This window comes from Zootermopsis nevadensis, unplaced genomic scaffold (assembly GCF_977971745.1).
Source record: "Zootermopsis nevadensis isolate Lab colony 2312 unplaced genomic scaffold, Znev_1.0 Znev_ptg000010l, whole genome shotgun sequence".
Taxonomy (NCBI): Eukaryota; Metazoa; Arthropoda; class Insecta; order Blattodea; family Termopsidae; genus Zootermopsis; species Zootermopsis nevadensis.
In genome coordinates, this window is record NW_028259142.1 from 7,001,492 (window position 1) to 7,014,957 (window position 13,466).

Sequence of the window (13,466 nt, forward strand, 5' to 3'; positions counted from 1 at the left end):
AGGTCATTCAAAATAGGTTTTTGAGGTCGAGCAGAACAGCATAACCTCTTCATCAAATTTCATCCAAATCCGGCGGGTGGTTTCCCAGATGAATTGACTGGACAGACGGACGGACAGACATTACCAGACCATAATGAGTGATCTTTATGCACTTCGTTAAATTTGTCCCTTTAAGCAGCAATGTATAAAAAAACTATGTAGAATGGAGTTGAGTCTCTTTGGCTGTTTCTTAATTTGGCTATTACATAAGCCTGTATCTGCTGAAGAGGTCTTTATGCTGAAACGTGGTGATGTGGGATGATTATAAGTCGAAGAACCGTGTGACGGAGAAGAGTGGCGGTCTCTTTAAAATGCTATTCAGGCATTCGCCCCCCAAAATTGGAATATTCTGTTTCTACAGTCGATACCCGATCGGATATTAGAACCGGGTACTTAAAAAAATAACGCGTTGTCGCTGTGTTAACTTGCTTTTACCATCCGTTACCCATATATAACATGATGCAAATCTGATTCCAGCCCTTCAAGTGACATCTGATGAACATGCATCTAAAAAACGTGTTTTTGACTGAAACTAACATAAATTACCGTTACATACTGACGAGTATTATTCTTATTTTGAAGTTAACGTGAATATGCAAATACATTTTAATGTTTTGCACAGTGGAGCCTATCTGCAGTCAGGGTAATAAAATAAGACTGGTAATGTGTAATTGTTTTTTTGCAAAAGGCATTCTTTGTTGTTTTCTTATTTCATTCATCGTAATGAACATACGAAAATGTTCTTGGGATATCATAATCTCATAAAAATATTTCACGGCTCAGAACCTGACATAACCTCTTATGTGTTTCGTTGAATTTACAGGATACACGATTTTAGAACTTCGAAGTGCCTGAGAAATGGTTGTATGTTATTTTCTGACTTCAAGCTCAGCTCTCGATGATTTGTGTTTATTGGCACAAACACTCCAGAACCCCGATGTTCAGAATGCGCATGTAGACATATTTATTTTTATTTGCTTTTAACCGATTTTGAGCAATTCACTGTATTTACAATTATACTTAATATAGGATACAGATTATCTGTGATTGGAACTTAACGAAAGCAGAACTTTAAGTAAGAGGTCCTTATAAGAAATATAATCCATCCGTCGAATTAATTTAGGAGCAGTTGAAGAGCTTATTACAGACAAGAACTGATATTGAAAACAAAATGAAGCACGATAAAATTAATTAAAAACGAAAATGTGATGCGAGAAAAGAATACAATTATTTTTATTTAGAGAGCTGACTTACATCAGTAAGCAAACTACAATCTTTGTTAAATATGTCGATGCTCCTACAGACTGCATTGACAGCAGAAACACATAATAATTATAATAATAATAATAATAATAACTGTCACCAAAAAACTTTATAATTATACCAGATAATTATCGTTACAGGGAGGCAAAGATTATAACATAAAGAGTTGTCTGCAGGAAGGAGGTTGTACATGAATAAACGAGGATCGATCTCAGCACTCTGTAGAATGGATCTGAGAAACTGTAACTGCAGTCTATCTGGTTAACCCATCACAGCATGGAAATGTCGTACACGGACTGCAATTCCATTTCTGGCATCCGTTTTGCCCCTCAGGTAAATTAGATATTGACAAGGGTAGAAAAATCCACAAGCGATCCTATCGCTTGTGGCATTGTAATTTATTTCGGGATCCGACGACACGAGGTTCCACTTTCTCTGTTTATGGGCTGTTACAACATATTCAATGTGTACTAATAGCACTTTGCTATGCGACCAAAGACAAACAATTGCCTTCCGAACGACCGTTCTTAATAATACAGGAGTTTTATAACACTGCTTTTACCAGTTTACTGAACAATACGCGGTCGTATATCTGTAAAATAATTAAATTACCCCTTCCAAGTCGATGGGGATAGAAATAAAATTTAATATTTCAGTTCATAACGCAAAAGACTATTACTAAGTTAAACTGGTTAGTGGTTTTTAAAAAAAATCCTTTAGGATTTGAGGTTTTCACTGCACTGAGTCTGTAGTCGGCTGTCTTCTGGTTTATTGCTCCGTGTAGCGACGTTCCAGAGGACCTTGCTGCCTCCATTATCAGGTTAATTTTAGTAAGCTCCTCTGAATCGTCGATCAATGTTTATCAGACTCCACTGTATTAACATCCCATACGACAACCTTCTTTATATTAGTTGCAGTCAGAACCTCAGATGCCGGCCATTTATACAGTTGCATTTAATTAGAGCAATATCATAACTAAATATCGACTATCTTCACACACGACGGACTTACGTCAGTAATATCCAAGTCAGTCAGTATCAGTGATGTATGTAAAATATCAAAGAATCGCTTGGAAAATTTGTTTGGTGCAATGGAGTAATCCTACAATATCTTTCTGTTTTATTTATTTGCCTTGTTAATCTCAACCAGATTACATATAAAAATATATTACACACATATTCACATATAATCGTATTGGCATGTATTCTGTCTGTTTATGTGCGTGATTCTGCGATTGAGCGTATGGATTCGTGTATAAAGAGGTGCAACCACTAGTTGTACAATAATCAATTTACATTCATGTGTATACTCCGTGTACATGAATAAAGCTGTGGAGACCGAGTCATGCAATCTGGCCATTTTTCGTAAAATAAATACCACCATCTGAACCCCAAAGACCTGTTGGTGTCTGCATAAAATCTTGTGTCATTTCAGGAGAAAATACCACCAGCATTTTGTTTGAGTTACGTTTTTTATTTCGTGTTTTTACTCAGTTATTTCTTACGTGTTCAGCCACCGCACGAATATACTATTCCTAGGTCTGTGGCTTAATAATACTTTGAAGTGAGTTAAAAATTCAATTAAAATGCCCCGAATTTTTCTTTATTTTCTACTAGTATCTTATTTACATGTTCTTGCTGTTTCTCCTACGTCGGAAAATGTATTCAAACGTTTTCAGTGATAGGCCTACGGAGTATCCGACAAGACTCCACGTGCGACCAATTAACTGTCCAACCGATAACATTTCTTTCATCCTACTTCGAAAATATTTAGTCCCTTGTTTATAAACAGGAAGAAGTTAACTTCCCTATGTGATTGGATCTTATCGACATTACATATTTACACCACTGTCTACCTCTGAATCGACCTGTGACATTAACAAATTACATAATGTTGCGGAATGGTGGCTAGGAATCATGCTTTTTATTCAGGATCCCCGCGTTCAAATCTCTGTTCAAAGACTGGCTAATCTGAAGGGACTTTTTTGCATTATTCTTTTAGTACATCCAGTCAAATGGCTGTCTAGTAAATAAGTTAAATTAGAACATGACCGCTTATTTCTATAATGTAATTCAATTATGTGTTATCCGATAATTGTGCCGCTTAAGCTTAGCTAAGCGTCGTTACAAAACAAGGAATAAGCACTGCACAGACTGAATATATGACAGGGACACTTTTAACCGTTCAGACTCCAGGGTCTGTTATTATTGACGCGATGGGGTGAGACTGCCTTTGGATATCGACCTTTAACAGACCCCTGTTGGTAAAAACCTATTTCAGTGTTGTTTTATCCACCAAAAATCTAACATGAACTAACGCGAGGTCAAACCTGGGAATCTACGATGAAAAGTCAGCGACTAACAACCATATCACTACTGAGATTGGTTAATAAATTTTCTGTTGATGACTGTCTTCTACTGTGGCGTTTAGTTTGGAAAAAAAATTAACCGACGTTTCAGAAGAGTTGACTGCATCTATCATATCACCTGACAAAGACAGTACTTTTGAAACTCTGGTCGATTTCTACCAGATTAGGCAACGCAACATCCCAGAATACAGTCATTTTTATACAGGTCGCCGTGAGAACCTGAAATCTCACCTAATTTTCCGCTCTTCGGTCCACCACTGACTGTATGTAACGCCACTGAAACCGAGTGTCTCAGGACTTGTACCGGTAGCCGGTGACAAGTATGAACACAATGACTGTCATTTGTCGCTGGTATTAGTGCACTTCTTCCAGAACATTTCTTTTTAACATTCGACTTCCAGAGAGCTCCCCTGATAAATCCAGTTCCATCAAAACACAGCTTGTAGCTACATAAACCACAAGCACCAATAAGCCTGCTTTCTGAGCAACATAAATTGGGGGGGGGAACCCGTTAAGATAAAATTTACTGGTCCGCCCCAGCGGGATGCTATCGTCTGTGTAAATTCAACGGCGATAGTCCATCACCATGTAACTACACTGAACCTGCTCTGTAGTCCCTAACACGTTAGTATATTGGAAGCAGGTAGTAATATTATCCCCGTTCTGGTTACGTAAAATGTATGACTGGCATCAATTATACAAGTGCCGTTGTCCCAGAAAGACGTACACACACATTTAATGAATGAAATAAAGACATTTTAAAAAACTAAACCATTACATACGTCCGCATTGGCACTTTGTGAATTAGCGAATCTAGTGCAGGTATTTAAAATGACCACCGTCAGCTTCGTGGCAGAGTCGACAGCGGTGAGCCACCGACTGACAAGTAACCACCAAACTTGCTGCAGGGACTGCGCAAGACCGTTCAATTTCTGTCGGAGCTCTTGAGGTTTTGCTTGCCTTGTGCTGGACACCGCGTTCTTCGGTAACCCCAAAAGAAGAAGTCATCTGGGGTTAAATCTGGCGATCGTAGGGGGTAGTCAACAGATCCTCTGCGTCCTATATATCCACAGGTCGGGAAAACTTTTGCCAAGATAGACCTCGACATCAAGATGGTATTGTTGATACCACACGATCTCACCTTCTTACAGCTGGGAAAGAGTGGGGTAGTGGATTCGTAATTTCGTATACATATTTTGGGACACCTGTTTTCTGCAGTAACTCCTCCTGCCAGGTTGATATTTCGAAATACGAAGATGGTTTATCATACTTTGTCTTTCCCTTATTTTATGATAAAAATAGTGTTGTTATAACGTGCTATTAAATTTATATGTATCTCAGTACTTCAATCTAGTGCCTTGGTTATGAATGTGTGGAGCTGTTCCTCCGTATTTCTATAACGCGTGTTGTTTAGTTAAGCACAAAAGACAAATTAACCTCATTTATTCAAATAATATTTAAAAGAAAATACACTTTATCGTTACAAATATAAATAGCTTATCTGTATATCTTAATGATAATTAAGAAGACATTTGCTCTTAATTTGATAACTAACTGAAACGTATACAGATACTGCAAGGTACATGAAGTGTTATGAATGTAAAGTAAATGGTACACATGGTTACCGTTGACCTGCAAATAATTAAAATTTGTCATGGCTGATGTACAGTTTTAGTGCGCTGGAGAATGTAATCTTAAATTTGGAATTTTATCAGTTTTCTGAATGGACGTTTTGCAATTAGTTGTGTTTTATATTGCTGCCTGACTTCCATTACTCTTTTGTATTCGCGCGTTTTAGGTTTCGAAAGTAGAAACTCGGACAAACGTCAATATGGACATGATAATTTTAATCATTTGTTCGCAGAATACCTAATAATTTGTCGAAATGTATACACTTATCAGAATATGTAATGATTTTTCCTCGGAGAATAAATTACATTTTTTTTACATTATATATTCCAAACCAGCGTTTTCCAAAGCGAAAGCCACGACCCTGCAGGGGATCGCGAAGATTTCTCCGGAGGCTAATAGTCTCATTAGATTACACATAAATTTATACGAAAACGACACATTAAATTACAAAGTTACAATTCAAAAAGTACCTCTTCGATATCATTAAGAAGCCTTGGTTATAATTATTGCTTTATGAATTGCTAAATCACATTTTAAGTCATTTTATAAGTTATGGGGGGGGGCCACGAACCATTTTAATTACGTCATCTGATCCTTATATTAAGCGAGTCTATGAATCGCTGTTCTAAATGAGTCCACGTGCCCTGTGTTGGATTTTAAGATGACTTTTGTGGAACACGTAGGCTTATATCGTTGTAAATAATTTATTTTAGACCTTTTTTTTTGCTTAATATTTGGATAGCTAACGTTCTCGAACCTTTGAAGTCGAACAGTCTTTTTTTTTACAATGTAAAGGGAAGTTGCTTTAAGTTAAATGAGGTAGAAACTGAAATTAATTTGTTGTTAAAATTTATTAAAATGTCGCGTCCGGGAATCGAATGAAATAGCATTCTATGCGTTAGCTGTAAAGCCCGTAATTCAAATTCGAGAATATCCAGTTTGTATGTCACTTGTGGATCAAATATTCTGAGGCGTTGCGTGGTTTTCTTCAGTTCGTCCACGCTACATAATCATTCAGCAAGGTACGATCGCTACTTTACTACATCTCCCCCAGTCTTGCTTTCAAGCCCTGTAATACATCTTTCGGAACTAAACAACCTTATTAGCTTAAACTGCTTTGTACAATATTTATATATATTAAACCAATAAACTGAATGATGGTTGTGCATTGCGAATCTTAATTATCTTCGTGATAATGGCATATTTGTGACGAAATAAATATGGCAGTCTGTGTATTCATTGCAGATACGCTAATAGTAGCAGACTTTATCTATAAATTACCCTCCCGTTATGGATGCATAACTTTGAATACTGCAATTAACAGATTCCTTCACTGAACCTTATTCTAAGGAACATTAATTTAAAATAATTTACTTGTAAATTTTATGACATGCATGTTAAATCTTATACTAGACCTACATAGTATTACTTCACCTCTTAAATTTTTATACTCACATGGATTCGCCTTAGTAATTATGGCACAGCTAAAATATATCTACAAAAAATTCTCGAAAACTATTAAACTAAAATATTAATTCTCGACATAAATGTGGTATCTAATTGAGCCTTAATACTAAGACGATACTGTAATTTGTGGAAAACGTACAAGAACAGTCGCTTGGCCGAACGATTGCTTTGATTTAGTATAAGCAAGCTCATGTTAACTAGCAGACTGGTTTCGTTAGATCAACTAGCAGGTGACAAAACGGAAACAGGTTCATAGACTCCCATCCACATTAATTGGCGAGCTTCTAAAACAACTTTTTGTTAATGGTGTATTATTAAGGGTCAAGCTGTTCTCCTGAACCGTTTCCTGCTCTAGCCTGATGATTAATAAGCATTCTTGTTTCATTTTCAAAATCTACTATACTTATTCCACTTCAAATGTGTTTGTCAAAAATTAAATTAATCTAGTGTCGTTTTACACAAATAATAAGTAGACAACATTTTATATTTTGTGTTGTATAAGAAGACTTTAAGTCTAAAGTAACTTGTATGGACTTAAGCTGTTCTTACAATGTATCAAATAAATAAGGTCAGTGATTAAAGTTTGTAATTATTTTAGTGACGTCATTGTTACGTATTTTGACATACACCGGGTAAAAATTACACGAGGTTTATTCCGAACATCGTAAACTATTACATATTTTTAAGTTATATTTATGTTTTAAATGTTGCATGTTTATGGTGTTAATTACCATAAGCATTCTTATAGCCTTGTATTGAATATAACTATCATTTCACTAACCTCTAGGTGTCCGTAGGCCTTTGTTAGAATAACTTAGAAATTATGATGAGACATTTTTGGTATCGTGGTAACCTTCGATACCATTACATTTATTCTGACTTATATTTAGAATGCTCTAATCGCTTGAAAATTATCTATAACCTCCAGACACATACTAGTTTTAAAATATACTACTGAGTCAAGGAAAAGTCACAAGGACTTTCTATTTTTACTTCAGTTGGATATAACATAACCAAACATCAAATGTATCAATATACATGTATTTTTTAAAATACATCTATATTTTAACTTATTTTAATAGTGGTTGACACTTCTGCTTCATATTCTAGAGGTCCAAGGTTCAAATCTCGGCCTGGAGACTGAGACGTTTCGTGGTTTTCCTCAGTCCCTCCAGGCAAATTTCGAGATAGTAGCTTAAATCAGGTTACGACCGTTTCCTCCCACATCCTTTCCAATTAACTGACATCCTCTCATTCAACGCTATATAGTAAGAGCTACTGAAAAAGCATTGTAAAATAAATAAATATTATCAATGTTTAAGCTTCTCTGGTAAAGTATTGCAACATTTATGGGAGCTTTTAAACTACGTTTGTTTATTGTAATTTAAATATATCGGTTTCATAATGTCAAGACTTAAGGGAAAAGCGAGGTTTGTTTGGAACGCTCTGTATAAAGCGACTTTTCAAGACATAAACACGATGAACAAATAACCTGAAGCGACTTTCGTGATATTTATTTTCGGTTATGTGGTCAAAAGTTTTGAGCAGCGAAGCTTATTGCACAAGGGCTGACACTCCATAAAGTACTTCGCAGTAGGACGAAATATTTCGAAAATGCAAGTGTTTATTTTTGTCCGAACTTCGTTGACTGAACTAGTGAAAGCGTACGTATTCTAAATGGGCATATATATATATATACCGGATATACACAGCAGCTGGCGTCATTCATTTCAAACTGAAGACTGGAAGAACAGCCTACAATGAAGTATCAACTGGTAAGTGTTCTGTGGCTCCATGATTTCTATAACTATACATTCAATTACACATTCTACGACAAGAAATTCCTGACCCAGAATCTGGCTATGCAGATGATTATCCTTCTTTTCCTTAGACCCTGCAGGCAAATTATCGGCTAGTGTCTTAAAATAGGCCACGACCGCTGTCTTTCACATCCTTCCTAAATCTTTAATAACGAATCAGCGTATCACTTGACTTGGTTAGAATGGCTTATTCAAACGTAATCCCTATTAACTTAAGACTTTCTTATCAATCAACACACAAATAATCTGGGATACTCAAAGCGTTGTTAAACAACCCCATAATAAGTCCAGAGTCATTGAGAAATTGAGTAAACTCATCTTGATAAAAAATTCTTTGCGTTTTATAGAACCCGAAAGTTCATCTTTCTCAGAAGATCCTGCCATGAGTTTTGTTAAATAATCTAATAATAAATAAATATACAATAACAAAAATAACTTTGTTAACGTAACAGCAAAGTCCTGTACCGTGTGTTAATGCATTTCTTCTAAGGTCCCCTTAATGTTTGTTTTAATTTTACCCAGTGCGTTAAAACAACCCACAATATCACCACTAACACATTAGTATCACAGATTTGTACTACTACCATCACCACAGGCTCGCGGGAGTAGTTCCGCTCAGAACTTTAAAACCTATTTTCCTGTTACATAGATTTCCAGTTCTACATTTTGTTTATGTCATATTTAATTAATGTTAAGTTTGTAATCAAACAATTAGTCACTTTGATTCATGGGTTAGCGTGAGATGTCGCTTACAGATTGTCAGAGGAATGATTTCTATTCGTGTTGCAAATTTGTCACAAATTGAGATTATTATTATTATTATTATTAATGTTTGTGAAAGATATTTGATTTTGTGGTCTCAAGAACCCGCTAAATGTCCTTGTCTTTGACCAGAACAACCTAATTCACAGCTAGAAACCTTACTTTATAAGATTCATTTTAATATTATCCATTACCATTTTCCTTTGTGTAAGTCTTACAGTTTCGCCCAGTCGTAGGCCCCATGTAAAATTTCGTAATGCGTCCTAGTCTTTTGTTACGGTCACGAGTTGTGAGCCTGTGTCCCTCAGCCACGTCTAAGAATCACCCCTTGTCAGCTGTCTGCGACTGCTTATTCAGTGTATTCACGATTACGTCTATCTACCACTCTGGAGGCCGGCTCTATTCTAAATCTGGAGACACGTCATGCCTGGTAACAAGAGATAACGTAACGTGGATTTAAGAGACAAATTTTATTTAAATAAAAAGCATAATTTGAAGAATTGTTAGCATAAACTTATCGTAAGAGCAAATTGTTGTTTTGTGAATAATGTTCTTCAGATACTAACTAAAACACACAGAGAGCTGTAATTGTATGTAGAAACATAATAATGAGAGAGGACACTTTCCATCGGAATCTCAGTAATCATTAGCAAGATAGTTATTAGATTTCTGTCAATATAATGACAACGAACGACCTGGAAACGCGATTACAGCCAACCTAATAAATTGCATATATACAAAATATACCTCACAATGAATAATTCCCAATTTAATATTTGTATAATTGTTACCTTTAACCATTTGAAATGAAGCTTGTTTAATTAATATCTATTAATTAAGTTTTTAATTCAGAGAAAACGCAACCATATTCTCCATTACAGAGATAAATTGATTAATTCTGTTTTGGCAAATAACAGCTGTTTGTTATAATAATTTAATGAAACCTATATTTAAATACACTGTGTGGGCAAAATACTGATTGTTAGAACAGATTATATATATATTTACCGCCGGTCTCTGAAGGGCTATGTTACAGACATTTTGATGATTATCTTATAACAATGCATCAGTTTCTGAAAATAACCTGAATGTCTGTGAAAAACTATAGAAAAATTAAGATAATCGATTGTGGTCTTCTGTTTCGAGTCTTGTAGGCGATTATTATCGTTTTGGACGAACGATTCTCCTCTAGGGATGTCCACACTTGACATCTTCACCGCCGTGGAAACCTCACAGTGAAAGTTTGCGAAAGTAATTAGAATGGACGCTGTTTTTTACTAGTCAAATGTTGCATCTCGCTCGGTGTCTTAGTTTGAGGACGATTCATTAATTTATTTACTGAGGTCAGTTTCCACTACAGAAAACTCTGCCAGTCTTAAACCGTGTTTTTGCGGGCTTTAGTCTTCAAAAGCACTGTTCTCTTGCTACACAAATTTAATTCCCATAACTAAAAATAGAATATTTCTTCCCTGTTCCAACTTACGCTAAGGATGATACAGAAAATCATAAAACTGGTGCTTTCAGGTGATTCTTTTACTTCTGGTGATCGTCAGTGTGGCGATATGTCTGCCCTCAGACGCTGACCCGACGGACCCTGATGTCGGCTCCAACTACTCACCGACTGATTTGTCCGGCACAGTCCTCAAGAAGAAGAAGTTGAAGAAGCTTCTGTTCCTAGGCTAGACAAGCCGTCATAACATTACGCCTCAAAAGTATTAGTATTCGTGCTGGAACATACCCGTATTATTGTTTAGTTTACTGAGTTACAGCCTGTGTTCGTGGATAATTATCAATAAAATTAGATATTTAATTCCTTTAGAATCTTAGTCTGGATTGTTATCTTGATTTTATAAGAAAGAAAAATTTTGTAGTAATGTTTTAATGGTAATTCTTTAAATTGTTTAGAAACGTTAAAATATAGTGGGTATGTGTGACTGGTTGTTAGAAGAAATAACTTCTGGAAAAAGTACATCAAACTTATATTACAGAAAAATATGTATTTCTTCAAAAATATTTTATAAGTTAATAAATTAAAGTACGTTTAAAACAGAGTCAAATGTCTGTGATTTTGAATGTTGAATAAATTCTTCCTGTCATATATTTTTAAGAGAAGTTTTCGAAATTTTGCCCTTGCAAAACAAAATCCTGAAATAATTATATTTAAAAAGGGATTATAACTCTTGTTCCAACGAAGTAATATCAAATTTATGAGACGAGCGACTAGCAGGGTGTGTCGTGTTCTTTGTAAGTGCATTAACTTGAGTGCACTAAATGGAACACCGTTTTCAAACAGACATACTTTCTAATTTTTATTTTGTACCAATAATCAGTGAGCCGGGATAGCTCAGTCAGTATAGTGACTAGCTACGGGCTGGACGACCGGGGTTCGATCCCCGACGAGGGCAGAGGATTTTTCCTCTAGCCTCTGCGTCCAGACCGGCTCTGGGGCCCACCCAGCCTCCTCTACAATGGGTACCGGGGTCCTTTCCCGGGGGTAAAGCCGGCCGGCGCGTGATGCTGACCACTCACCCCCATCTAGTGCCGGGGTCAAGGAAGAGAGGAGCTATACCTCCACTCCCCCCAAGCGCCTACATGGCGTATAGTGGGACAAACTTTACTTTACTTTTACCAATAATCAGTATTTAAGGTACTATTCATTGTTTGTTTTGAAAATCATATGAAAGCCATTAATACAATCTGTGGAGAAAATTCGATTTTTTTCAGGCACGTTGTAGGCTACATTCAGTTATCATTGTGTTAGTAGTATGTAATGGGCGTAATTTAAGAAGCAATTATTAAAATAAAAAGTTAGTTAAAACAATTAAGACACTTTAGTCTCTCGTGTAACTAAAATTTGAAGAACATCATGTATCAAGTATTGGCGTAGTTGCCCTAAAAATGTGCCTTTCATGAAAATTTGCATGAGTTTTTCTTAAGACGAACTACGTCATACTTAATATTCCCTGGATGTCTATTTCTGTAAGTTTCAATAGTTACAACTGATATTTTTTATTGTTAAAATAAAAACCCGGACCTGCCAATAAAATGAACATAATTTACATTTCATAAGCTATCATAATTACTTACTTCATAATATGAATAATGAAAATAGGATGGGTATTTGCTGTTTCTTTGCGTACATAGCCTAATATATTTTCGTAAACGTTTGTAGCCTATTTCGATACTTGTTCAGCTGGTCCAAGAAATTTAATGTTTTATTATGGAATCTGAAAGTTCATTAAGTGTTATCAGCAACCCTATCCTAAGACAGTTTATTCAAAATTACATCCCACAACCTATTTCCCCACGATATATTTTAATATTATTTAATCTCTTATATACATCACGAAGTAACAAGTAGTCTTTGTCCTGCAGGTATTTAGATAAATATTTTGTAAGTCTATTTATGAAGTTAATGACACAGTATCTCAAATTATATGGCGTAATATGATAAGATGATTAGTAAAACATTGATGGAAAGGAAATATTTATGACCCAATGTCGAGATACTATCCCGGACTTTTCCTGGAGGGACTGATAAAAACCTTAAATTTGAATCTGAGACCTCCCGAATATGTAGCCGAAATGTTAAACACTTGACCGCGAAGTTCCTCATGTACCTACGCTACACCTCTCCTTAGGTCAAGATCGTATTGTTATATAAATAAATTCTATGGATTTATCCTACCATAATATTAATGTGTACTAACTTAAAATGTACACATAAATGCATCAGTAAAGAGTATAGGCCTACTTATTACTTTTAAGCTCATAATTTGAAGGGAAGGAACTAATTAGTGATTTTTAATCAAAACTTCTCATTCAGTAAAAATATAAGATATACAAACTACATTTTATTATCATACTAGCAAAATGAGACATAATATTCCAGAAACTAATTATGATGGGAACAGATAAAATATTGTAATTACTATATGATTAATGTGTTAGAAGTTTATATAAAATTTGAGGCTATAAATCCAACCTCATGAACAGGTGTACATGGAGCATGAATTCAAAACAGTGACCGCTCAGATGTAAATTTATAATTATTCTGCATTCAGTGCAGTGACATCATAAGGCTATAAAAACACAGAATGTGCTTAATCTTTTGT

The 13,466-nt window shown here is 35.5% G+C and overlaps 1 long non-coding RNA gene across 2 annotated transcripts in view; it reads left to right on the top strand.

The window, feature by feature from the left end:
- LOC110835979 (uncharacterized) overlaps positions 1–11,402 on the top strand; it is a 48,610-nt gene extending 37,208 nt beyond the window's left edge. The window contains exons 2-3 of one of the 2 annotated variants that reach the window (XR_015534471.1): positions 1,443–1,635; positions 10,876–11,402. This is a non-coding gene — a long non-coding RNA (uncharacterized LOC110835979). Of the gene's footprint in view, positions 1–1,442; positions 1,636–8,454; positions 8,545–10,875 lie in introns of those variants that run through there. The other variant, XR_002545109.2, reaches the window with a different exon arrangement.
- Positions 11,403–13,466: the final 2,064 nt, after the last annotated feature.